This window comes from Dendropsophus ebraccatus, chromosome 5, assembly GCF_027789765.1.
Source record: "Dendropsophus ebraccatus isolate aDenEbr1 chromosome 5, aDenEbr1.pat, whole genome shotgun sequence".
NCBI lineage: Eukaryota > Metazoa > Chordata > Amphibia > Anura > Hylidae > Dendropsophus > Dendropsophus ebraccatus.
In genome coordinates this window covers 149391817-149403965 of record NC_091458.1, presented here as the reverse complement: position 1 = coordinate 149403965, position 12149 = coordinate 149391817, and the positions used below count along the sequence as shown (strand labels likewise).

At 45.3% G+C, this 12149-nt stretch overlaps 1 protein-coding gene across 4 annotated transcripts in view; it reads right to left on the bottom strand.

Moving 5' to 3' along the window:
- Window positions 1–12149, bottom strand: part of HIVEP3 (HIVEP zinc finger 3) — an 82076-nt gene that overhangs the window by 37329 nt on the left and 32598 nt on the right. The window contains exon 1 of one of the 4 annotated variants that reach the window (XM_069971601.1): window positions 9899–10104. The exons of the other annotated variants lie outside the window; for them this stretch is intronic. The gene's annotated coding sequence lies outside the window, so the exon portion shown is untranslated. Of the gene's footprint in view, window positions 1–9898; window positions 10105–12149 lie in introns of those variants that run through there. 4 annotated transcript variants of the gene reach the window in all.

Here is a 12149-nt window from a genome sequence, read left to right as displayed (position 1 = left end):
GGGACGATGTGCAATTACGCTGAAAGGTTAGTAAACCAATGTGAAATTACAGCGAACGATTAACAATGATTTTGGTGTCCGCAACGATGAAGATTCCTTGTTGGTCGTTTCATCGATGGTGACATTTACACAAAACAATCATCGTTTAAATTTGAAACACTATAACAATAATTCGTAGGATAATTGTCCCGTGTAATAGGGCCCTTACCTGCTGGTATGTACTTTATAGTTTAATACATATGCTAATGAGGCAGTTGGGTGCAATGGGGGTGAGACTACCACCGCACAGTGCACCGATCCTCCCAGTTTTTACATCATGACTGTCGTATGGAGATTCCTTTTTTCTCCATTTCTTCTCCTATGCATGAGGTCTCTGCCCACTGGAGATTCCCTCTCCCTAACTAATGTTCTGCCTACTTTATACGCCATGGTTCTGTAGTGCTCAGATAACTTTCTGTCTATGCAGTATTTCTATATGTTTATAGTGTTTTTATATACAGTACATTAATATTATCATCTTATGAGCTTTAAATGGACTTAAGTATTATTTCTAGCAATTTTAATGTAGCTGTTAATGTTTGTTTACATGGAGATTACTCCTCCTCCTAATTGAGCAATGTTTTTTGGCGCTCTGTTAGTCCTTTTAAACCTGTCTACTATGCTTGGTTGTTATGCATTGTATCTGAGGAAGGGAGTCGAACTCCCAAAACATGTGATTCGTGTGCTCCTTTATTTTACTTTGACTGCTGCGGGTATCCTTTGGACAGCGCTGGATTATGCTGGTTTAAGTACTAACTTTTTTATTAACTTGCACTGGCAACTATAGAGGCCCCTGATGGGAGTATCGAGTCTACAGGTACTACCAGCTTTAGCAGTCCTTCAGTAATTCTGCATATTGCTTTGTCCTCTCCGAAGACAGTTACCCCAACTTGTTGTGAGGGTTACATAGAAACATAGAAGATTGTCGGCAGAAAAAGACCACTGGGTCCATCTAGTCTGCCCTTTTAGTATTTTCTTTCTTATTATCTTAGGATATATATATGTCTATCCCAGGCGTGTTTAAATTCTGTTATTGTAGATTTACCAACCACCTCTGCTGGAAGTGTTCCAAGTATCTACTATTCTTTTAGTAAAATAATATTTTCTCACGTTGCTTCTGATCTTTCCCCCAACTAACCTCTCACTGTGTCCTCTTGTTCTTGAGCTCAGTTTTTTACTAAAAACACTCCCCTCTTGAACCTGATTTATTCCTTTAACATACTTAAAGGTTTCAATCATGTCCCCCCTTTCCCTTCTTTCCTCCAGACTATACAGATTCAAATCCAAGTCTTTCCTGATATGGTTTATGCCTCACACCTTTTGTAGCCCGTCTTTGGACCCGTTCTATTTTATCAATGTCCTTTTTTAGATGAGGTCTCCAGAACTGGACACAGTATTCCAGATGTGGCCTCACCAGAGCTCTATACAGCGGGATCACAATCTCCTTCTTCCTACTGGTTATACCTCTAGCTATACACCCCAGCATACCAATATATATATAAACACCCCAGCATACGATTTGCTTTCCCCACCGCCTGGTTGCACTGGTGACTCATTTTAAGGCTGTCACTACCCCTAAATCCTTCTCTTCTGAAGTCTTTTCCAACACAATACTGCCGATGGGATACTCGGTTAGAGGATTCCTCCTCCCCAAGTGCATTATTTTACATTTGGAAATGTTGAACTTCAATTTCCACAGTTTAGATCACTTATCTAGCAAAGCTAAATCATTTTCCATATTACTGACACCTCCAGGAATATCCACCCTATTGCACACTTTTGTGTCATCAGCAAACAGACAAGCTTTACCTACCAACCCTTCTCCTTTGTCACTTACAAACATATTAAAAAGAATAGGACCCAGAACAGACCCTTGTGGCACACCACTTGTAACCAGTCTCTGCTCGGAATATTCACCATTAACAGCAACCCTCTGATATCTCTCCTTCAGCCAACCAAAATCCACTGAACTACGCAGGGATTAATTCCAATTTTCTCCAACTTCTCTATCAGCTATTTATGAGGAACTGTATCAAAAGCTTTGCTGAAGTCCAGATAGGCTTGATATGCATCAAGCCCAAGTGGTAGGTGAGCAGTTTGACATCACTGGTTAACTCTCTACTTATCCTCAGGTATTACACAAGACGCCTGCCCTTTTTTCCTCTATCTTCTTTTGCCTTTACACTGGGTTCACATGTACAGGAATCGCAGCGGATTTAACACTGCAAGTCCACAGCCAAATGTGCTGCAATTTTTGGCACTGTAATTTTGAGTAGGTTTACATACTTTTTCAGCTGCGAGTATGTAAATCCCATCCTCCTTAACCTGCGGCGGCCCAGGGCTCCAGATGGCGACCAAAATGGTTGCCAATGCGACTGATATTTTGCAAATGGCGCCCAGATTTATTAATCTGGGCGCCATTTGCGACTGGCCCCGGCGGCGGCGTGCTGTTTCTTTAAGTCCGGGTCCCCGGCTGATGCGCGGCTGCCGGGGGTGTCCCATCCTATCCCCGGCAGCACGGCGTATCAGTGAGCTGCCTGGGGCCCTGACTTCCGGCACAGGAAGCGCACGTCAGAGACGCTTCCTGTGTCAGAAGTCACAGCCCCGGCGTACAGGGAGCTCACTGATGCGCCGCGCTGCCGGGGATAGGACGGGACACCCCCGGCAGCCGCGCATCAGCCGGGGACAGCAACCAAAGAAGAAGAGGATCGCCGGGGGAGCGGGTTGTCAGGTGAGTTTGTGTGTTTGTTTTTTTTAAATACTGCTTAGCATAGAGGAAAGGGGGGGGCATCTATAATGGGGGGAAGAGAAGGGGGGCATCTATAATGGGGGGAGAAGAGGGGCCATCTTCAAGGGGGGGAGAGGGGGCTATCTATAAGGGGAGGGGGTATCTATAAGGGGGGGAGAAGAGGGGGCATCTATAATGGGGGTAGAGGGGGTCATCTATAAGGGGAGGGGGTATCTATAAGGGGGGGAGAAGAGGGGGCATCTATAATGGGGGTAGAGGGGGTCATCTATAAAAGGAGGGGGTCATCTATAAGGGGAGGGCAAACTGGCTGCAGACACTGGGAGATAGATATATGCACAATTATTATTATCAGGGCCCCTCAGGTGTCTGTATTGTAGGGGGTCACTTGCATTAGTCACTAGGTGAGAGATATATCTATCTATATACACATCTTGTGGGGGGTCACTATGGCTGCAGTCATAAGTCTAGCTCAGTATGTATAGACTGTTGCAAGCTTTTAAAGGGAACCTGTCACCCCCGGTGACGGGGTGACAGGCTCCCAATCCCCCGTTAGAACCCCCTATACTCACCTCATCGCGCCGGGTCCCACTTCTGAAGATGGTTGGGGCACGGAGAATGACGGAGCGCTGGACTTTCCCGTCATTCTCTATGAGCGTTGGACTCATCTCTCAGTGTGCACGCCGGGCTGCAGCGGCTGAGATCTCCGTGACCCGACGCGATAAGGTGAGTATAGGGGGCTCTAACGGGGGGTTGGGAGCCTGTCACCCCGGCACGGGGGTCGAAAGGTTCCCTTTAGGTTCAAGTTCAGAAGAGTAAGCCTCATTAAAAGGCTAGCCAAGTGAAGCTGAAGTACTGAGTCAGACTGTATATGGTTGTCAGACTGTATATGGTTGTCAAGTTGCAAGTTTCCATGTTGAACGTTTTCAAACTAAGAAAAGAAAGCATCTAAAGGAGGAGGAGGCTGCCGTGGCCTCTGCACACAGTAAGTCCCATTTAACATAACATTAATTTTACATGGTTTAAAATGTTGGCGACCAAATATTCTATTTGGCGCCTAAATTTTTCAGGTTAGGAGCCAATGGCTCCCAGGTAAATTTTTTAGTCTGGAGCCCTGCGGCCAAGTGAATACTTTACCCGTCCGTGTTCCGACCTGCTTCTGCACTCTGCAAATCAGTGCGCTGTCCCACAGCAGCCCCTGGTTGGCTGAACAGGACGTCCGGATGCCAGGAGCCACAGACGCAGGCCGGAACGCGGACGGGTAAAGTATTCACCAGGAGTATAAGGGGGACGGGGTTTACATTTTAGCAATGGAATGAAAACTCTGCTGTGAGTATGTAAACCTATTCAAAATGACAGTGCTGGGAATTAGGGATGGTCTGAACCTGCTTCGGTTCGGGTTCGCATGAACCCGAATGCTCGGCATCAGATTCCCGCTGTCTGCCCGCGGTCAGGCGGTCCTCCCGCTGTATCCACCCTCTCCACAGAGCGGGCAGACAGCGGGAATAATTTTTGAGGGTTCGGGTTCGTACGAACCCGAACCGAAGCAGATTCAGACCATCCCTACTGGGAATCATATAGATTTTGCTGCAATTCTGGTATGTGTGAACCCACTCGTAAAGGCCATTTATCGCCTAGATTTTCTTTTACTGATAAGAGCCAAATACTGAAACGTGTTTTTTTTTCTAATTTAAAGGGGAACTCCAGGTAGAGGTAAAAAAAAAAAAAAAAAAAGAACCTTCTGCAGAAGCAAATATCTTTATTTACCTATCTATCCCAGTTTTTTCTGTATTGTGTGGCGGTACTTCCTGGTTGAGCAGTTGTACATAATACTACAGGCTCCAGAATGCAATGCTTTCCCTCAGCTGTTCATCACAGTCCTCCACCCTGCCCTTTCCCTGCCCAAATCTGTTGCAGAACATCTAGGCTGTGTTCACACATTGCAGTTTCGGTGTGTTACTGAATTATATGCAGTATTTTATCATTTCATTGTGTTCCCACCTACACAGCACACTGTACCTCTCTACCTGTAACACCACACAGCACGCTGTATTCTCTACCTGTAACACCACACAGCACGCTGTAACACCACACAGCACCCTGTATTCTCTACCTGTAACACCACACAGCACGCTGTATTCTATACCTGTAACACCACACAGCACGCTGTATTCTCTACCTGTAACACCACACAGCACCCTGTATTCTCTACCTGTAACACCACACAGCACACTGTATTCTCTACCTGTAACACCACACAGCGCACTGTATTCTCTACCTGTAACACCACACAGCACGCTGTATTTTCTACCTGTAACACCACACAGCGCACTGTATTCTCTACCTGTAACACCACACAGCACGCTGTATTCTCTACCTGTAACACCACACAGCGCACTGTATTCTCTTCCTGTAACACCACACAGCACGCTGTATTCTCTACCTGTAACACCACACAGCACACTGTATTCTCTTCCTGTAACACCACACAGCACACTGTATTCTCTACCTGTAACACCACACAGCACGCTGTATTCTCTACCTGTAACACCACACAGCACCCTGTATTCTCTACCTGTAACACCACACAGCACACTGTATTCTCTACCTGTAACACCACACAGCACACTGTATTCTCTACCTGTAACACCACACAGCGCTGTATTCTCTACCTGTAACACCACACAGCACACTGTATTCTCTACCTGTAACACCACACAGCACACACTGTATTCTCTACCTGTAACACCACACATCACACTGTATTCTCTACCTGTAACACCACACAGCACACAGTTACTACCTGTAACACCACACAGCACGCTGTATTCTCTACCTGTAACACCACACAGCACACTGTATTCTCTACCTGTAACACCACACAGCACACTGTATTTTCTACCTGTAACACCACACAGCACACTGTATTCTCTACCTGTAACACCACACAGCACGCTGTATTCTCTACCTGTAACACCACACAGCACGCTGTATTCTCTACCTGTAACACCACACAGCACACAGTTACTACCTGTAACACTACACAGCACGCTGTATTCTCTACCTGTAACACCTAACAGAACGCTTTTACTTTCTGTAACGCCGATATTGGAATAAAGAACTTTTTACATTAAATTTTTAATTTGTTTTTTCTTTTCATTTCCATGCACATATTATGATCAAGCCTTTTTTATCTTTGAGATTGAGCCCCACAATAAGGACTTTATCCGATATTATCTTACATGGCATATATATACTATTTATGCCTGTTTTGTACAGGTGGGATTGGCAGTGCCGGCTCTGATCCTCTCTGCCGTTTAGCATCACTTAATTGTCTTACTGCATCGTTTTTGTGAAGATGCTGCACTACTGCAAGGTAACTCCAACATGTGTGAACACAGCCCTAATTTCACTGCAGAGTTTTGCACAATTAGTAAAATTAGTGCAGCAGCTGCTTCTTGCCATACAGAGATGGTGGATCACTCAGGGGATCCAGCCAAGCCTCCTGTGACATCACCCCCGTCTGCATTATCAGCCTGTGCTCAGCAAACACACAATGTGAGACAGAGGCATAGAATATTTGTCTCCTAAGTGGGGATAGCAGAAGGAGCAGGAGAGCATTTTTCTTCACTTCCTGGGTTTTAATCAGCTACCAAAGTGGAAGAACAGTACAGATATGGTAATACAGTATATAGACACGTCTATATAACTTTTAATGTACTTTCAAAGTGGAGTTCCCCTTTAAAGCCCCATGGACAATAGACAGGACATGTCCCATTGAGATGAAGGTCAAAGTTCTTCCCTTTTACAAGTACAGATCCCTTCTCACGTTTCCCCACTCCTATTAGGGGGCCACACTTTAAAAGTCATCTGGGGGAGCTGAAAGTCCTTAGGCCAAGCCAGAAGCCTACACATGGGTTCTAGATTAATGCTATGGAACACATGTATAACAAGGCTAGGTTACCTTCTTAGTTCCGGGACTAGAGTTAAAACGAGTGGCAGACATATAGCCAGTGCAGCTGGTTTGGCTTCACAGGGGTCCGGGTGGTGGAGGGGCCCACTCAGACTGCAGTACAGCACAGACGTCAGAACCCACCAGAGGATCCTCTGGAGGTGCCCTACATCTAAGCTGTGCTGCAGGGTTCTCCTGATAATCCAAGGTACATGTGCCGGATTCCCAGGTAAACACAACATTCACGGGGAGCCGGTGACAGGGAGTTTTCTTTTGCTTGTTTTGTTATCACTGGCATGAAGAACAGGGCCTATATAGCATATGGAAGCACAGAGGGGACCTATATATTACATGGGGGCACAGAGGGAATATATAAACTACATAGTGGCACAGAGGGCACCTATATATTACATGGGGGCACAGAGGGAACATATAAACTACATAGGGGCACAGAGGGGACCTATATACTTCATAGGGGCACATAGGGGACCTATATACTACACAGGGGCACAGAGGGGACCTATATACTTCATAGGGGCACATAGGGGACCTATATACTACATGGGGCACAAAGGAGACCTATATACTACACGGGGGCACAGAGGGCACCTATATACTATACGGGGCCACAAAAAGGACATATATACTAATATAAGGGCTGACTACAATACTGGGGCAAAACACTATGTGCGAGCATATTAGGGAACTACTATATGGGAGAACAGAGTGGCAACTACTTTATAGGGTCATAGAAGGGGTCTATTATATGAGGGCACAAAGTAAGCACTATAACTGTGTGAGGCAAAAACGATGGAGGTTGTAAAAATGAACAGCGCTCCTTTCTCAGACACTTGAGAAAGGGATCGGTGTGATCCTGAAATGTGTTGTGTCGTTTTTTAATAAATTTTTAGTATTTCATTTTGCCTTGCTTTTTTACCTGAACCTGCGCCTGTTGGAACCAGTTGTGGAGTGGAGGATTGTGTTAAAATGTTTGTTTGGCAGAATCTGTGGAGGTGATTTGTAGCTTGTAGAAGTCTTCCTGATGGCCGGGGAAGATGGAGAGATAAAAAAAAGTGAAAAATTGCTATTGCAAATATCACCTGTGAGAAGATGCCCCCTGTGAGTCACTGGATATAACTGCGCTGTAATAACTTACGATTAGGTTATAGGAGGCCCAAGCACATTTTTTGCGCGAGGGCCCTCTGCAGTCTGTGTCTACTCCTGGTTCAAACATTACTATGGCTAGGCTGGGCCTTTCCTCTGTAGGGTTGCAGCTGATGTCTCTCTGAATCAGACTGTAAGCACCAAGCTCACAAGGACCATCAGAGTGTATTTTCTGTACAATGAGTTGGAATACAGCATGGATACTTTTACACATACTTAATCCGCTGCAGGTGTGATGCTACTGATTTGATGCCGCACATTTTATCAATATTAATAAATAAGTAAATAAATAAATAAATAAAAAGCTGAACTCTACAACATCAACCGTAGATTTAAAGGCGGTACTCTGGAGTTTTTTTTTTTTTTTAATCAAACATTGTCAGAAGGTTATACTCCTTAGTACTCCTCTGGAGTACCCCTTTAATGGCGCTTCAAGAAGGAAATTATTTATTACTGATGCTAGCCTGGTCATACTCATACCCATCTGCCTGCAATACCTCTGCATTATGATGTTTTATGGTTCATTTGTGGTTCACCCTTAAAGGAGAAGTCCGGTGAAAATTTTTATTCAAGTATTGTATTGTCCCTTAAAAGTTATACAAATCCCCAATATACACTTATTACGGAAAATGATTATAAAGTGCTTTTTTCACTTACTGGATTAAATAATGATGTCACTTCCTGGATAACATGGTGATGTCACTTCCCGACTCTCAGAGCTGTGCGGGCTGGGGCTGCTGGAGAGGATGATGGCAGGGGGAGACTAAGGGACACAGGGCACTAGAGGGACACTGAGCATCTCTCTGCCATCATCCTCTCCAGCAGCCACAGCTCACACAGCTCTGGGAGTCGGGTCGTGACATCACCATTTAATCCAGGAAGTGACATCACCATTTAATCCAGGAAGTGACATCACCATTTAATCCAGGAAGTGACATCACCATTTAATCCAGGAAGTGACATCACCATTTAATCCAGTAAGTGACATCACCATGTTATCCAGTAAGTGACATCACCATGTTATCCAGTAAGTGACATCACCATGTTATCCAGTAAGTGACATCACCATTTAATCCAGGAAGTGACGTCACTTCCTGGATTAAATGGTGATGTCACTTCCTGGATTAAATGGTGATGTCACTTCCTGGATTAAATGGTGATGTCACTTCCTGGAGTAAATGGTGATGTCACTTCCTGGATTAAATGGTGATGTCACTTCCTGGATTAAATGGTGATGTCACTTCCTGGATTAAATGGTGATGTCACTTCCTGGATTAAATGGTGATGTCACTTCCTGGATAACATGGTGATGTCACGACCCGACTCCCAGAGCTGTGTGGGCTGTGGCTGCTGGAGAGGATGATGGCAGAGAGATGCTCAGTGTCCCTCTAGTGCCCTGTGTCCCTTAGTCTCCCCCTGCCATCATCCTCTCCAGCAGCCACAGCCCGCACAGCTCTGAGAGTCGGGAAGTGACATCACCATGTTATCCAGGAAGTGACATCACCAGGTTATCCAGGAAGTGACATCACCAGGTTATCCAGGAAGTGACATCACCAGGTTATCCAGGAAGTGACATCACCAGGTTATCCAGGAAGTGACATCACCATGTTATCCAGGAAGTGAAGCCTTGATGCAGTAGTAAGTGCAGGAAAAAAGCACTTTATCAGCATTTCTCGTAATAAGTGTATATTGGTCATTTGTATAACTTTTGGGCGGCAGTACAACACTGTAAAAAAAAAATTCACCTGACTTTAATAATGTCCTCAGAGTTCAAAGTCGAAAGCTGAATACTCAATGAAATACTAAAATACTGTGAAAATATCAATTTTGTGGGAGAAATGAATATTCATGAGAAGAATCTGCATGAGGTCACTAGACATAAGGCAGTTCTATAGTGAAAAGCTATGCAGTATCTTTACTATGTAGACTATTGTCTAGTCTCATACTGGTCTGCACAGGAGAGAGTACACCATCAGTCAATACCTGCTATCCCGTACCTTTATCGGAATATTTCCCTCTACTGCCAGGGAGTAAAGTGCTGCTATTTCTGGCCCTCAGATGGCCATTTCCTGACCTGTGCTGGTTCACCTGCTGGCAGGATGGCGTCAGTCACTCCTTAGAGGGTGTTGCCTTGCTGTGTGCAGTCCTGGCTATATTCAGCAGTAGCTCCTATCGGCCATCTTCATTTTCCAGCCAAAGTGCACTCAGTGGCTGACTGTTTCTGGGGAAAGTGATTTAAGGACAAGCAGAAACCACCAGTAGAAATATCCAGAAACCTGTTATTAGTGACCGCACTGGCCTTAGCCGTGAATGGGACCACTTTACTGGGCTGTGAACATGTCGGAGGTTTGGGAAGTATTTTTAGAAAGTTCCGCTAAAAAAAAAAAGAAAAAACATGATGTTTGGGATATTTAAGGAATCCGAGTTCAATGTTCCAAGTAAAGACAAGTGAAACAAGGTACTGACAAAAATCATTACTTAGAATAGAGATTGTATAATGGATGAAAACCCTTTAGTTCCCCTGTAAGCAGCATAGATCTCACATCTACTAGTTAAAGGGGTTGCCCAACACCTATAAAGAAGTTCTAACTTCCTGCCAAATTCTATTATACTTACCTCTTAACCTTGGCATTGCGTTCTGTTTCCACAGCCAGCAATGACATGTCGGCAACAGCAGGAAGTGCTGGAGGAAGCAATCACTGGATCGGGGTAATAAACTTTTTTAATTGATTTAAAGATGATCTGTATTGCCTGCTGCGCCCCCAACCCACAGGTACCGTCTCCCCCAATCCATGTCTGTCTCCTGGGGCCAGTATTCTGGCTAAAAACTTTTATTTCGGTGGCACAGTGTCTTTGAGGCGGGGCCTAGAGCATCCGTGCCCTAGGATGAAGAACTAGCCCAGGGGCATGACGACAGAGGAAAGTTGGGGAGAGAGGCACTGCAGGCCTAGGGCACAGGATGACACAGTGCTTCCAAAGTTATAGTTAATTTTAGCTCATATACCGACCCTGGTAGACAGACAGACCCCAGAACCAGACATGCATTGAGGAACACAACAGAACGGTATCGGCGTCATGGGGGGCATGTCTGGCAGCACAGATTCGCTTTAAAGCAGTTTTTAGTACATTGGGGCAGTAGAGAGAGTGGTATTCCTCAAAACAACTGTACGGCCCCCCAAGTGGACTGGGTTACATCACTGCTAAGCCAAAGGTAGAATGCTTAGGGAGCAACAACTAAGCATTAGAGATGAGCATGACTCGAGCAGTCCGCTTGCTCGGCATTTGAATACCAATGGCTGAAGAAGTTGGATGCAGCCCTAGGGAGTCCTGGAAAACATGTTAATAGCTTATGGCCTATGGCTGTATCCATGTTTTCCAGGACTCCCTAGGGCTGCATCCAACTTCTTCAACCACCAGTATTCAAATGCCGAGCAAGCGGACTGCTCGAGTCATGCTCATCTCTACTAAGTATGCTTCTATTATTGCAAATGCTCACCACACAGGTTGTTTTGTGGCTGTAAGCCTGGGTTGTAGATAGAATACCACAACAAATAGTACCTTGTTCTGATGACAAAAGTATAGAGGTCTGTCATTGTTCTTCACTCGCTGCTGGCGCAATTACACGCGTTGGCAGCGAGCAGGTACGAGCAGGGGGGCTGCAGGGAGCTGCCCGGGTGATCGCTAGATCGTCCGGGCAGCCCATAGAAGATAGCAGCGGTCTACTGCCGCCACTCCTATTCCACAGAGGGACGGCGGCATATTGCTGCTATCTAAGCCATTTGTCTTTCAACATGTTGAAAGACAAAACAACGTTTAGCCGACATCGTTCATGTCAGCTGATCGTTGTCCTTTATTACAGGAGAAGACTATAGGTCGTAACGGCCGATATCGTCCGAATACGGACGATAATCGTTTCGTGTAATAGGGCCTTAACAGATCAGGGTCAGATGTAAACGAATTGACTAAATAACAAACCTACCCTACGGGTGCGTTCACACGTACAGGATCTGCAGCAGATTTGATGGCGCAGATTTGAATCTGCATCAGATCCGCAGCAGATTTGATGGCCCAGCGTTACTTTGCATTGAATCTGCAACTTCAAATCTGCGCCATCAAATCTGCTGCAGATCCTGTACGTTTAAACGCACCCTAAGGCTATGTTCACACTGCGTATGAGTCCGGCCATAGTGCGAACCGCGAATATACGCGCTTAGTTTTGAGGTTGATGCGTTCGCTTGAAAGTATACG